The sequence below is a fragment of the Oncorhynchus masou genome, chromosome 31 (assembly GCF_036934945.1).
Source record: "Oncorhynchus masou masou isolate Uvic2021 chromosome 31, UVic_Omas_1.1, whole genome shotgun sequence".
Taxonomy (NCBI): Eukaryota; Metazoa; Chordata; class Actinopteri; order Salmoniformes; family Salmonidae; genus Oncorhynchus; species Oncorhynchus masou.
Window position 1 is genome coordinate 13,270,848 of NC_088242.1, and position 12,799 is coordinate 13,283,646.

The 12,799-nt window shown below is 40.5% G+C and overlaps 1 pseudogene; it reads left to right on the forward strand.

Moving 5' to 3' along the window:
• The first annotated feature begins 1,364 nt into the window (after positions 1-1,364).
• The window catches only part of LOC135524899 (microcephalin-like), a 34,523-nt pseudogene continuing 23,088 nt past the window's right edge, over positions 1,365-12,799 (forward strand).

The window sequence follows — 12,799 nt, forward strand, 5'->3', positions numbered from 1 at the left end:
GTCCCAATGAAAAGCAGTGGTTCCCCGTCCTGGTCCTGGGGACTCAAAGGGGGGCACATTTTGTTTTTTTCCTTAGCGCTGCAGAGCTGTTTCAAATGATCAACTCATCGTCAAGCTGCAAGTGGTATCTATGTATTCATTTGTGATGCCATCCTTGTTATGATCCTGTTATTGTCACATGCTACACATGCACATATGTGTGCCCATGCATCTATAAATCCAATGTTATCATGATTTGTTATCAGGGATATTATACTTTAGTAATCCACAATGACTGGGTGGTGTAAAAGTCTAATTGCATTGTCTTCCATATTTCTACAGATACTCTGTAACTGGAAACTCCTTCATAACGATTGCTTACGGTTAACTTGTAGGGCACTGCAAGGTTGGGTGACAAGGGCCATCTGGGACTGCCTCCTGGAGGAATTCAGGTGTGTGAAGGCTACCTGTGTCCTGCATAACTTCATGAGGATGGACACGAGGAGCAGGATGGGATGTGCAGGAGTAGTCTGCTGCTTTGCAGGATGTTCCATAGGCACACAGGTATTTTTATTCTCCACTACACAATAAGCAAGAACATAGCGAGCTACGTTATTTAACCTATCTGCATGCCATGGCAAATATCAGCAAGACAAGCTTACATAATTGTACATTCAATTTGCAGTAAATGCTTTAGCTAGCTAGATTCTTTAAAGCCACTGTTTCACAAGACAACAGCCTAGTTTGCTGGTTGTTTCAGGAGTCCCTAAAACATTAAACAACCAGAATTACAATGTTATACTCATGTCACAACACCCAGAAAGCTAGCCAGCTAGCTGGCTAATGTTAGCTAGTCAGCTAGCTTGCAATATCGCGATTTTCGTAAATTAATGATAAAGAAATATATATGCATAATCGTTTGTCTCTACATTAACTAACATATTCCTGTCAACTGTACATTTCTTGCATGATTCGTTATGACGTTATAATCACTTACATGTGCTTCCATCCTAGTTTTCTTGCCAGACATCTTTGCTGAAGAAAGTCTCCAGCCTTGGGTCGCATAGCGTCATATTCGTCATAGGAACCACTCGATATGATTGGTCATCACCCAGCCGTCGCCACTGGTGATTTGCATAATGTTGGGTGAGTTTATATTTTTCACCGCGTCCTATACCACCTTCGCACAGCCCTATCCGCTCCTCAGGCTGTCCTTCCATTGAAATGAATGTGAAGCGGTGTTTCACCGCGCGGCATTCTGTCTGTGTGTCATTCGCGACGTCGTTTTCAAATAGGCCAATTACCAGGAAAACTACAAACATGGCAACACTTTCACCAACCAATGACAGATTATACGTCATCTACTTCCCAGCAAGCCTTGCGTCCTAAAAAAATACACGCGCGGAAAGTCAAGATTTTGGAAAGGATTTGTCCAGCGCCTGACTGTAAGTAGCAAAAATGTGTATATATAACGTATTATATATACATTTTTAACCACACAGTTTAGTCAACAGATTACACACTTTATACAATTAGTAGCAAAATGACAGGACCTACTGTTTGAAATGGTCTTAATTCAGACGAAATGTTATAGCTAGCTAAAGTTAGCACTCCTTACTCTATGGCAAGTAGTCATGGTCACAGTTTGCAGGGAAATTAAAGCGTTTACCGATAGCGTTCACAAGTTAGCTACTTTGCTAGATGTCTTCGGACCCAATGTTTTGTGAATTTGTTTGTAGTAGTATACATACACTTTTGTAGTTCTAGTTAGCTACCGAGCTAAAGTAGATGGTTACGAGTTTGCAGGTGGGTGTAGTTACCGTCCGGTAAACGGTACCGGAGCATCGACTCTCGGACCAACAGGCCCCGAGACGGCTTCTACCCCCAAACCAGACTTATATATTCCGTTAATAAAGATGCAGAAATCTCTCCGCCATTTCCTGGTTGCTAGAATTCTAACGTTATTTGTTCGCCTAATTTTAGTTTGACAAAACAAGCAACTAGTAATGTAGTGTAGACAATGTGCCATCTAAACAGCAGTTCAATATATTTTACATAACCAAAAATATTTTATTTTCAGCTGTCTTAAGTTGGTGTACAAAACCGAAAGTAGAAGGCGAAAAAATAACTTACGGTAAGCATATAAATTGTGCACATAGAACAGATCTACTGCTTCTTAGACTTTTTAAATGAGAATGACAGATCTATACCACCTCGATGTCCCCCAAAAAGCTACACATTGCAGCTTATTAATGGTACCCAAACTATCTGCACATACACTACCACACAACCCCACACATTCACTTACGCTTCATATACACAGGCAGACCGATACAACGCAAACACATTCATGCACACACACACTTTTACGCATCATTTGCTGCTGGTGCTCGGTTCTTTATTTTACTCTTATTATTTTCAATCCTGCTGCCTAGTCACTTTACCCTGCCTTCATGTAAATATCTACCTCTTACTTCTGCACTTTGATATGGTACTAGTGCTCCATTGTTGTATTTTATTCCACTTGTGTTACTATTTTATTTTTAAACTTTGCATTATTGAGAAGGGCTCGTAAGCAAACATTTCACTGTAAATTCTACACCAGTTGTATTTGGCGCATGCGACAAATACAAATGGATTTGTAACATATCATCAAACATGCTTCCCCATTGCACTAGCAAACTGCCTGCACTTTCCTTCCTCAAATTGAACTTGGTTACTTCTTTCTCCAATTTTGTAGGGAAATCCTTCAGTAAGAGACTCAAATGACCACAACCAGTACATCTAAATCTGCTTCCATTCTGAAAGGTAAATGTGTAAACTAACATCATGGTTTGGATAGTTTGACTAACTAGCTACAGCTTTTTCTTGTATTTTCTCATTTGTCTTTGAATAAAGGATGGGGGGGGTGGGGTTTGATCATTTCTCTAGATGTTGTTGCCTACGTTGACGTGTGGTCATCAAGTAAAACAGAGAATTACTCGAAACCGTTCATCCAGCAGCTGCAGGATATGGGAGGTGTGGTGAGTTACCCTTTTGTACATGGATAACTAACACTTTTTCATAGATGCTAACTACATTAGTGCCTATTACCTATAGTGTATTCTGGTTGGGGGAGTTCTGTTAAGATTCCAGACTCTTATTCTGAATGTTTAAATGCGTCGCTTGCGGTATGTTTTTGGAAACACATGGAGCTTATCTTTCATATTGGCGAGGAGCAGGAAAAAAGGTTAAATTACATCTTATAGGGTTAGTGTTCCCACATGGCCATATATTTCCATGTTACAGCTCATGTTTAGACATAGGTGGCCAGCTGTGGTAATTAGCTATCTAGCATGCTCCTAACACCTGTATGTAAGCGTTACTCGAGAGGAAGTTTGTCAACTGGTGGGGACACACAGCTTGTGGATCTGTGCCAAACTGCTACAGTAAGTGTATCTTTTTTATTTGGAAGAGTCATTCTCGCTCTTATGAAAGATAAGGAGCATATGTTTAGGGGGAAAACCCAGTTTGAAAGTGATTATTGGTGTGTCTAAACATTAAAACAGTGTTGGATTTGTAGTTCACATGGAGCCAACCGTGGGTGAATGTAACTGCTGAAAACCCTATGTACGGGGAAGGGTTTTCGAGAGCTATTGGCTAACTACACAGACGTTTGTTTTTAATGACATCCTGTGGGGTTCTTAAAACTACCATTTATTAAAGGAAAAAATACACTCAAATCCGCTATCTTTTGGTATTATGCAAAACGCATCATACTGTGACAGCTTTTTATTTTTAAGTTCTATATCTTGAAAATGTGACTGCTGACATGCAAACCATTTTGGGGACTGTATCAAAACACACCAACATTGTTTTTGAGTGGTATTTTCCTTTAAGCAGTTTGGAAGGTTATTACTATGTACACATTTCACATTGTGATATTTACCTGTATCATTCCAGGTATCTAAAACCTTCAATAAACAAGTCACACACATAGTCTTTAAAAATGGCCATCAAGCAACCTGGAATAAAGCCAAGAAGACTGGTGTGAGACTTGTGTCTGTCCTCTGGGTGGCCAGGTAAGCCTCGAGCTTCATTTCCATTTTTCATAATTTAGCAGACGCTCTTATTCAGAGCGACTCGCAGTAGTGAGTGCATACATTTATATACTGGTCCCCAGTGGGAATTTAACCCACTACCCTGGTGTTGCAAGTGCCCTGCTTTACCAACTGAGCTACACAGGACTACACTGTAAACGCTTTTCGGCCTTAAAGTGCAACATCATAGCAATGACAACGATGAGTCGTCTATCTATTGGTCTGTGTGATGACAAGTCGGTAACCATTTTGTTGTTTTTGCAATTCTTTCATCAACCACAAGGTGTCACTGACTGACGAATAAAATAGCTGTGAGCTCTGTTATTTTATACTGAACAAAATATAAACGTGACCATTTCAATGATTTTACTGAATTACAGTTAATATAATGAAATCAATCAATTGAAATAAACTAATTAGGCCCTTATCTATGGATTTCACATGACCGTGCAGAGGCCCAACCATAGCTGGGCCTGGGAGGGCAGGGGCCCACCCACTTGGTGATCAGGCCCAGCCAATCAGTTTTTCCACACACAGGCTTTATTGATGACATAAATATTCATCAGCTGTCTGGGTGGTTGGTCTCAATGTTCCCACAGGAACAAATTTGTGCATAAAATTTTAGCTAAATAAGCTTTTAGTGCGTATGGAAAATTTCAGGGATATTTTAAGCTCATGAAACATGGGACCAACGCTTTACATGTTGTGTTTATATTTTAGTCATTTAGCACACACACTTATCCAGAGCGACTTACATTAGTAAGTCAAATTTGCTTTTTCACATGTGCAGAATACAGCAGGTGTAGACTTTACCAGGAAATGCTTACTTACAAGCCCTTAAAAAACAATGCACTTTTAAGATTTTTTTAACCAAATATAAAGAGATTTAAAGTCACTCAATAAAATAACAATATTGAGGCTATATACAGGTGGTACCGAGTCAATGTGCGGGTGTACAGGTTAGTCGAGGTAATTTGTACATGTAGGTAGGGGTACAGTGACTATAGACAAATAACAGTGAGTAGTAACAGTGAAAACAAAAATGTGTGTTTAGTGCCAGTCAGCTCAGGGCCCAACGCTCTTAACCGTAGGCTACCTTCTGCCCCTGTTACCCTGTCACTCATATTGTTTGTTTTATTCATGCAGATGTAAAGATGATGGTGTACATGTTGATGAGGCGTTGTATCCGGCATTAAATGATGACGTCAATTCAGCACTCAAGAAAAAGGTGGTAGGCAAATTTTATTTCTCAGTTAGGTTTAAGGATTCACAGTGCATAACTTCTCTTGGGTTTCACTATCAAGAAGACATTATATACCAGTGGGCAATGGTTAATCACTGTCATTAACTACTTTGCTTTCTGCAATTCATCCATTGCTGCATATTTACCTCATTTCTTTAAATTATTAGGCATTGGGGATTATTTTTATTGAAAGGGTCAATTGAAGTGTTCTTATCCAAATGAGTTATCTTTTATTTTATTTTTATACAGCATCGTTGTATGCAGCCAAGAGACACCCCTGAGAGGACCCCTGAGAATGACAGGCGTATGAAGAAAAAACTGGACAAGATGATCGAAGACCTAGTACCAAAATCACCTTTTAGTAAGGAATCTCTCATGTCATACATTATATTCAGAATATATTATTTATTTAATATAAATAAATATGCTTTTTTTATGTGTGGTTGTGGTTTCATGTGTAAATATATTTCTGTGTAGTCGCAGATGTGTCCCCTTACATTATCGACGAAGAGAAAGGAATAGTTTACAGTCCTTCTATGAAACGGTGTGACTTCATGGCACAGAGGCTGAAGGAGATGAGAGAAGCTAGGGAAAATCTATCCCCTGCAGGTATGTTTTGTGACTGGCCAATGGTGTTATGTGTATACTATGTGTAGCATCTGTAAAACATGGGCTGGGGTGTTAAACGATTGAGTTGAGAAATATTTGCTGACTCTAGTTAATGCTTTTTCTCAGCTTCACAGATGGGACAATCTAGGTTATCACCTGAGTTTAAGCCTTCTCTTGGGAATACACCATCCCACTCTTTCTTGAAAAACCTGGGTAAGTACATAAGATGTGTTGACGGTGTCAATTTTACCATGCTAGAATTTTATCAGTATATTTTCTTCTCATAATGGCATATCTTTCTCCTGCAGGAGAAGAACCTGATCAGGATTTTAATTCATATTCTTGCTCAAATAAAACTGATGGAGAGGAGCAACATGAAGACTTTCAGAAACCTTGGAAGTCAACGTGCAGTGATTTGCCCAGACAAAATGCATTGGTTCAAAGTCCTTTGCCCATTTCACCGGCTAAAGAGAGTAAACAAGACGCAAATCCTAAGAGGACCTCAATTAAATGTAATGTTATCAAAAAGCACATCTCCTTAGAGAGTCCCTGTCTGGATGACTGCCCGGAGGGTAGCAAGAGTGTGCAATCAGTGTTTACGTTTAACAGTTTTGTGATGGGAAAAAATGGGCTATCCAGCAGAAGTAATATGGCAAAAGTCGCACCACCTGTCAGGAAAAGCAGAACACCACAGTCCCTTCCAGAAAGTAAGCCAACTACTAATCTGGAGATTTCAAGTCGCCATTCTTCAAAATTTTTACCCGAAAAACCCAATGTGCCTCATCGAACGTCCCTAAAGATTACCACACCGAAATCAAAAGTGAGCGAATGTAGAAAATCCTCGCTTCCTGCTTTAGAAAGATCTTGCACTGTCTCAAATGGCTTCCGTGCCTCCCCCTGTGCAGACGATGATGATGGGGTATTTGTGGACTTCTTCTCTCCAGCTAACAACCCGAGGAGACAACGAAGCTGCCTTTTACCCAGCTTGCCCTTTGAGTCCAAGGTTCAGATCCCCTTTGAACTGGAGCCTCAGCCTGGCTCTGGGAAGAGGAAGAGGGGCAAGAGTGAAACCACAGGGTCTGAGTCGGCCAGTGCCAAAAAGAGAACACATGGGGTGCCCAGTGTAAGAGAAACCAGCAGTGTAAACAGCATGTTGGATCAACATGCGCATCCACACCAGGATACAAAGGGATGTCCATCCTCCGAGGACAATGATACAAAACAAACTCTGACTAGAAGAAGTAGGCATAGCGCATTGCCATTCTCTAGAGTGTCTAAAGACTTCACTGATGAACTGACTAGTGCCCCTGACCAGCAGAGCGCTTCAACAGATCCCACACACCTTTCAAAGCCAAGTTTTGCAGCAGCAAACAAAGCACTAGATAAGCAAAAAAGTTTGATTCTCTTAACTCGACACGAGGACAAACAAGTTAAAAGTAGCCAACATTTCAAAAGTATGTGAATTCTAAACCAAATATACTAAGTGTTGGGATGTTACCATGTCATGAATATAATCAATGCAATGGTATTCAAGACATTAGCATGTTTTACTAATCAATATACATGGAGAATACAAAACAGTAAGAACACCTGTTCTTTGCATGACAGACTGATGAGGTGAATCCAGGTGAAAGCTTTGTCACCTGTTAAATCCACTTCAATCAGTTTAGATGAAGGGGAGGAGGGTAGCCTAGTGGTTAGAGCGTTGGACTAGTAACCGGAAGGTTGTGAGTTCAAACCCCCGAGCTGACAAGGTACAAATCTGTCGTTCTGCCCCTGAACAGGCAGTTAACCCACTGTTCCTAGGCCGTCATTGAAAATAAGAATGTGTTCTTAACTGACTTGCCTGGTTAAATAAAGGTAAAATTTTAAAAAAAAAGGATTTAAGCCTAGAGACAATTGAGACATGGATTGTGTATGTGTGCCATTCAGCGGGTGAATTGGCAAGGCAAAATATTTAAGTGCCTTTGAACAGGGTATGATAGTAGGTGCCAGGCATACCGGTTTGTGCCAAAAACTGCAACACTGCTGGGTTTTATATCAATAATGGTCCACCACCCAAAGGACATGCAGCCAACTTGACACAACTGTGGGAAGCATTGGAGTCAACATGGGCCAGCATCTCTGGAACGCTTTCGACACCTAGTTGAGTCCATGACCCAATGAATTGAGGCTGTTCTGAGGGCAAACGGGGGGGGGGGGGGTGTGCAACACAATATTAGTCAGGTATTCTCAATGTTTGCTATACTTAAATGTAACTGATCAACATCAAACACTTTTGCCTCTCAGGTAATAATAATAATAGTATGCTGTAGATTTGGCACAGTGGTGGAGTTTCATTATCCACATGAATGTTTGCAATCTTTTCTCTGCCAGTGTCCCAAATGTGATACCATTTTATTACAGCAGCAGAATGGCAGTAATTAACCATATCATACTACCATGATCAGTATTTCAGTGATGCAAAGTCTGAAAAACATTATATGGCCCATGTAAGTTTATCATTTTGTGAATTGAAGTTTTAATATAGCCTATTGAGGATTCCCTGGAAATGATGAAAAAACAATATTAAATTAATGTGTTTAATACTGATGGGGTGATACATTTTCTAATAAACAAATGTTAACCTTTCTTTCTAGAAGAACCTTACTGACAATTTGTGTTTGCTTGATACCATCACACAAAAACAAGCGAATAAGCATTCAGCAGTTGTATGCAGAGGAACTGCCTTTGCTGCAGCAGCTGGTGACACGGACACAATTTTTGACCATTTAAATGTAAGCAAACGGAAAAGACGACAAGTCAATGTGTTGGGCAAGAGCATGAACAAAAATACAAAGGTAACCAAATTGATCATCTAAGTTGCTTCTGTGGTGGTGGTGGCTGTAATTGTTATAGCCCAGCATTGCTTTACCCAATAAATTACCTGAAGCTTCTATATCGTGTATGACTCTTTATTTTTTTTATAGCCAATCATTTTAAACTGTCATGGTTTTGATTTTCTTAGATATTTACCTAACCTGACAGTTTGACTTGAATACGACTTGGGCCCGACACCTAGAGTTGGTCTACTTGTTCTCTATGATCTCTTGGTAAAGCCAACCTGTGGAGGAACAGTGGCATATTGTTTGCCTTTTGTGTTCTGTTCCTTTTGAACACAGCTGCTCAGAAACTGCAGTGGGTGAATGAGTAGTCATGATGGTCTTTGAAGCTGCTGCCACAGGGGCTCTGTGTGATACCTGCATGTTGGTAGGATAACATCCTCTCCTGTGAAAATGTACCTGACACTCTTCTGTGTTCGCTCAACCTGAACAAAGCTTCAGCGCTTAACACTATGGAGAGGTCTTGTTTGAATTCCCATGTGAACTGTATCGCAGAATACACATTATTTTCATCATTAAATGAGCTAGTTCATCTACATTTTAGTTTACATTTAATAGAGTGATTTGAATAGAATGTGTCATGTAACTTCCACCCCAAAATCTGATGGAGCAAATAAAAAATCCAGTTTCGTATCAGGAGAACGAGCCCCTTTATTTACAACTGTGGAAGATATTTCAACCTTCACAGAAGAGCCCGTGTAATAGGAGCGAGGGTTCTCCCCAATGAATGTAAGCTTGTAAGAGGTGCTGCGCCACTTTGTGGAATGTGTTTTATTTTTTTAATACAAAAATGAAAATTGTTTCTTAATTTTTTTTTGTTATCATATAAGGCCATTTTTTTGTGCTATGTTGCAGGAACTGGCAATTACATGTGTTTAAAAAATGCAAAAATCTCAAAAGGAGGGCCTTGTTCAAAAGTCCTGGGAGCACTCATAAGATATTATGGAGTGAACTGTTTGGATTTGGCTTCAATCCCCTCCGCATCTTGACAAAGGTAGTCTTACCATTCACCAAGAGTGGAATGAAGTCATGTACAAGTCATGACATAAACCACTTATCCTCTTTGTTCTTCTGACACTATCAGCATTATCAAACTTAGATAATCTATGATTTTGTAGAGTAGTTTACTGAGGCAAAATATGTTTTGATGAAGCATGACATCTGATGTGATTTTTGTACTCTTAGCAGGAAGGGGAGTTGTCCTGTATGTGTATCATTGAGCATTTATTTTTATGACCCCTTAATGGAGAAGTTGATTTTTATCTTGAGTACTTGGCTTTATAAGATGCCATTGTGCATGTGCTCTTAAAGAACTTCAGGAAACATGATGCCGTAAGCACTTTATTCGTTTCATGCAGCCTAACTGTGATTGTTGATGTTTTCTATGCACGGCTGTTGCCCATGTTCAATCGGTAATCAGATCTTTGTACCCTTGTGTGCTTTTCAGTTAAAATTGGCCATTCCAGCCCCCCTGACCCCAGATGGATTAGAACGAGGGCCAATGGAAGTTGACTGTATGGATAGAGCCTGAGTCATTTCGGTTTTCATAGACCAGCCATCAACGGGACCTCGTCATACCCAAAATAATTTCCTTCATTTGTGAGAGGTGCATTGAAATGGAGCCTGGTGCAACAGTTCACACCAACTCTTTGTCTTAGGTTTATTTAGTGCAGACTCTTTGTTCAACGCCTGCCCTCTTGCACTGCTGCCAGAACATTGCATAAGTGAAGCCAAAAATCCCCTTTGAGGAACCTCCAAAAAACGTAGTTGTTGAAATTCCTCCTTTGTTTCTTGGCAAAGGAGTGAAAAATGAATAATAGCTCTTTAGGCTTTTTACCCTCTAACAGAAAATCCTCCTAGCTGGCTTGTTTGATGTCAGAAAAACATTCCCAGATCAGTGTCAGCAATGGGCAGCCAGTCTCTTGCATTGCTACTGAAAACATTGTTGCCTCCCTGATGAACACCTTTCTTTGGGAATATCAACAGCAGCATTTATTTCCATCCCATATAATCAGCTTCCATCATAGTGTTGATGGTTGATGTCCATCTTAAAGTTCAGTGAGGAACTTATTCAGCACTGCGCTAAGGACAATCCTTTGCGATGAAGGATGACCAAACCATGCCATGCTTTACTAAAGAAAGCTGAAACCTTTTTTTAAAACCTTTTTTTATCAATGAATCCTTTTATGTCCATTTGTATAGGGGTTTTGGGTGTGTTTTCTTTTGAGTAGCAGATTTAAAAGGTTCTGTTGTCACGGAGGATCTAGGTGTTGTAAAACCTTCAAATGAAAAACAAGAACATGTCTAAAGCGTGGTTGGACAGGGTGAATTGTTTATTGTCGAGTGCTAACGCACTTTGTCAAAACAGCCCTCAGATGAAATGTCAAGCAATCCTCAGCTCAGTCGATATACTGGGCTACCTTCTCAACAAAAGGCCTGTTAAACTTTTCTCAACCCTTGCTGTATGCTGACTGTTTCCAACCCCGGCATTACTAATATGCAACGAGCAACCTTTTTATCACACCTGGGACACATTTATGTCACGGACGCCCTGTTATGCATGTAAAGCAGTCATGTATGGGGCCGTGTACTGGTGGGCTTTTTTGGATACCCTCTGCTCAGGACGCTTTCACCCCAGACTTCCGGCTGGGGGACTGGAGAGCGGTACCTGACGGGAAAGAGCCTGTTCGCCCTGTCACTAACTGTCGCTCAGGTGTTCAGTGCTGATTGCCCGTGAGGGGGCGGTGGTACTACTGTGTCTGTATATGAGATGGATGGCCCAGAATAATAATACCGGCGGTGCGCTCCAACCTGTTTTTCTTTCCTCTTCACACATCAAATTCTGCAGATATCTGGCATGTGGTGTTCACTGTTTACCTATCCAGAGCTGTACCACTGTGTTGCCGCTCAATATCAACAAAGGAAAGCAATATGCAAACTATTGAAAACTGAGACTTTATGGCTGCTATTACCCCTTAGTCATTATTTAGGTGTGTACTTTGTATTGAACTCACTGTGTGCGAATGTACTCTAAAGTGCATATAATTTGTTAATAATTTTTCAATCCGGACTCTAAGGACATTAGTTATGACAAGCATGCCCACAGAGTAAGTAGATCCAAACATATTTGTTACAGCAACATTTAGGATCTTAGACAGATTAACATTTGATTATGTCTTGTTGAACTTCTTGGTGATACTTTGCCTTCTCAACCTACTAACCTCGATATTTAGAAAGGTTTTCTTCTTTACACCTCTGGCTCCTCAGAAAGCAGCACATATTGACCCAGGTGGTTCAAACTCTGGGTGGGTTCCCAGTGGTGGACCAGGTGTGTGAGAACACAACCCACGTGGTGTCGGTGGGCCACTGGCGGACCCTCAACATTCTCCTGGGCATCGCCTGTGACTGCTGGTAATATTCTCCTAAACAGGTTTTGTGGTGTTTGGAACAAAGACAATTCCAGAAGAACCATGTGAACTTTCAGATCAGTTTCCAGCAGCACCTGTAAGTAACTGAAGATTCTACTAATATTGTATACTGTTCTTATTCAAACATAGCCCTTGGGGTCATATTGGTTAAGTCTATGCTTTTATAATGAAATGGCCTGGTCAGTTTACTATCATATGCTGCAACTGTCTCTAAGAGCTGGAAGTCCAAACAGTAGGAAGTGGGTCGGACACCTACTTTTATTGCCATTAATGAATTTTCAAAGTGGTTTTTCACTCCAGCATCCTGTGTCAGATGTGGATGTTGCTTCTTCCTGTCCTCCTCCATTCATTAATCTTTGGCCTGCATCTGTGAAGGGGAAGGGGTGTTTTGCTATATAATACTGTCTCATCACATTTCCTTTTGAAAACGCACACAGTTCTGTTGTGGTGGCCAAAACAATCTCCACACTCCCTGAAGGCTCTTGATGAGCCAGGTCATTTGATTTGAATGGGGCCTTCAGCATTTTTACCTGACACGCTCAATCTGTGCTGATTTCTGTCTTGTGCAGTAGTGGGTAG